This window comes from Culex quinquefasciatus, chromosome 1 (assembly GCF_015732765.1).
Source record: "Culex quinquefasciatus strain JHB chromosome 1, VPISU_Cqui_1.0_pri_paternal, whole genome shotgun sequence".
NCBI classification, from domain to species: domain Eukaryota; kingdom Metazoa; phylum Arthropoda; class Insecta; order Diptera; family Culicidae; genus Culex; species Culex quinquefasciatus.
This window is the reverse complement of record NC_051861.1, coordinates 60900046-60903065: the sequence shown is the minus strand read 5'-3', so window position 1 is coordinate 60903065 and position 3020 is coordinate 60900046. Positions and strand designations below refer to the sequence as shown.

At 40.7% G+C, this 3020-nt stretch overlaps 1 long non-coding RNA gene across 1 annotated transcript; it reads right to left on the bottom strand.

The window, feature by feature from the left end:
* Positions 1-1318: 1318 nt before the first annotated feature.
* Positions 1319-2330, bottom strand: LOC119765631. The gene is made up of 3 exons (XR_005276863.1): positions 1899-2330; positions 1768-1842; positions 1319-1697 (listed from the first exon to the last, which is right to left on the bottom strand). It is a non-coding gene; the product is annotated as an uncharacterized LOC119765631 (long non-coding RNA).
* Positions 2331-3020: the final 690 nt, after the last annotated feature.

Sequence of the window (3020 nt, the reverse complement as noted above, 5' to 3'; positions counted from 1 at the left end):
TAATTTTATAATTTTATAATTTTATAATTTTATAATTTTATAATTTTATAATTTTATAATTTTAAAATTTTATAATTTTATAATTTTATAATTTTATAATTTTATAATTTTATAATTTTATAATTTTATAATTTTATAATTTTATAATTTTATAATTTTATAATTTTATAATTTTATAATTTTAAATTTTATAATTTTATAATTTTATAATTTTATAATTTTATAATTTTATAATTTTATAATTTTATAATTTTATAATTTTATAATTTTATAATTTTATAATTTAATAATTTTATAATTTTATAATTTTATAATTTTATAATTTTATAATTTTATAATTTTATAATTTTATAATTTTATAATTTTATAATTTTATAATTTTATAATTTTATAATTTTATAATTTGTAACCGTACGGACGTTGGACCAGAACGTCATGGTACGGTACAGGGAAAAATTCCAAGAAAATGTTACAGGGAAATGTGCGAGATCGCCGAAGCGCACTGGAAGAAGCGGATAGCTTAAGCGCCACCTCGTTAGAGGACCACCCGCCTGATCTAAAGTTGCCCAGCTTGAGACTCTTCCTTAGGAAGGTCCAGTTTACTCGTGAGAAGAGGTTTGGAGAACGATTCAGCTTTCCCCGCAGTTTCCCTGCGTCCGACTTACCGAACTTCAGTATTATCCGAGCCCATAATGCCCGAATTGACCTAAAACCAACGTGCTCAACGAATGCTCCCAACATCAATACTCATTCATCATCGATAGTTACTGATCCCACCACCAGGTGTCGCAGAGTGACCGGTGCGCGGCAGACCGCTGAAGCGTAGCGCAAGCGCTCATAACTAAATTCTTTCCCAAGCATCAACCAAAGCAACTTGAGTCGGGTTAAATAGGGACTTTATTAAAGACGGCATTTAAAGATCGCAGATTAACATTTTTGAGTTCAGTTTTATTCCCTAATAGTTACAATCCATCTTCTAATTACGACCACCCTATCCTACAGTGTGCGTGCTCTTAATTCTTCTCCGGAGATCTTCAACAATGGGGCGTTTTTGGGGGGCTAGCGGTGCGGGCTAGCGCGGGTTGTACATGCTTGCGAACTCTGTGGTTCAAAGGACGTCACATGTGCACACGGACAACTAACACAGAGTTTGTACTTACGAGCCCGTCGTCGTCGTCGTTGTGCGCGTTCTTTCTCCTCTACTTCGCCCTTGCCGGCGCCGTAGACTGCTGCTCTGCGAGTTCTGCTACCTGCTACTGCTGCTGTTGTGCGATCACGATGGTTGTGTGGCGGATGATCGACTCACCTTCCAGGCGTCGGGAACCGATCGATTTGCCACGTGGTCGGTCTTCAGGTCTGCCGACCTTCGGTCCGTGACAGCGTCACGGCGTGTTCGAGGCGTTCGCTGCGGGCCACGTGGTTGTTGGGGGCCAGGCAGCTTCGAACGGTGATTCGTGAAGAATCCTCACGAGTCGACGAAGATCGCCGCGGCAACTAGGTTGCGGTGCGGCCAGGCGTTTACGTCGAAAAGGCCACAGGTGACTGGAGTGGCTCGGTCGAAGGTTGCGGTACGACCGGGGTTTTTCTGCCACGATGTTGACGGCGTGGCGGCTGGCCACAGGGTTGTAGCTCGGCCAGCAATCCTGTCCGCGGACGAGGGAAGCCGCCGGAGACAAGTAAACTTGTGACCACGCTGCCTAAAGAGAACACGGACCGTCGAAACGATCGTTTTAGAGCACGCACTATTTCGCACACTGACTACATTACCTTTCTTCGCAGGTTCTCGCACAAAGGTCACAAAAGCTAGCTATCTATCGCACTACTTTTCTATCGGCCTAGCTTCTGAAAAGTTAACTTGAAATTAACACCCGAGATCGAACCTCGCGCAGATTACCTACGTTACAACTCCAGCAAATTCACTGCACTTCCGAATCGTTCCACGGGTTAGGAGAATGTGATCGAGTCACTAAAATTTCTCAGACTCGAGCCTGGGAAACTGATCGCCGAAGTTACGTACGAATCCACCGGATGCACGTAAACGTTGCGTTGGGCTTAGCCTATTCGGGAAATATCGCTCTCTAATAGTGTGTCCCGCTCCCACTCGGTACGCTGAAGGTACACGGCCTACACGCTCTCCTTTTCCAATTCTCACGAAGATAAACGAGTCAAACCCTTGGTTCAGAATCTGCACGTGCGGCCTCTTAAGATCGTAACTGAGTTCCAATCACGTGTCGGTTTGAGCAACCGCTCGTCAAAGCGCGCGCAGCGAACTCACGTCATGGGGGTTGCCTAATCATCAGGGGTAAACGCGAGTGCTTGCACTCCGTCACTCACTGTGAAGCAGTGAGTGTCTTTACAAAGGGCTATCTTCGAAATCGTATTTTAAATTCAATTAATAAGGTAATAATAATAAATGAAAATGTTATATAAATAGAGTTTGCGCAAAGCGCTAAATTTGTGATGTTTCTTAGAATCAAATAAACCAATTTAGTACAACGGTTACATCACTCCTCACTGAATTTACGAAAATTTAGTTGAGAAACAACTAAATTTTCGTAAGGGTAAATTTCGTCTCAAAATTATTTACACAACTAACTATAAGGGGGGAAAATGAATTAACCTAATTATTAATACTTTTTTACATGATTATCCTCAAACTTTAGAATCCCGTTCTTTGCTCTACCGGTAACTGTGTGGTACTCGCTAGTTTCATCTTAGTACATCCACTAATTTAAGCAAGTCATTGTTAAGGTCTACCTTTATACTCTCGTGGAATCCCACTACTTTTCACAGGTCATCGTCCTCAACTCGTTTCACTTCGTGTAAATTGCACTAGTTCCACTAGTTTTCCCCGTTCAATGGGTTTTCGAGTTACCAGGTATTGCAAAAACTTTCATCTTCAATTAATTAATTAAATTAACCTACAAAAAATTAAAAAAAAAAAAATAATCCAGAAAAAAAAATCAATCAAATTATTTAACAGTTCAACACCAGCTCATGGCTTCGGTGCGCCTAATTTC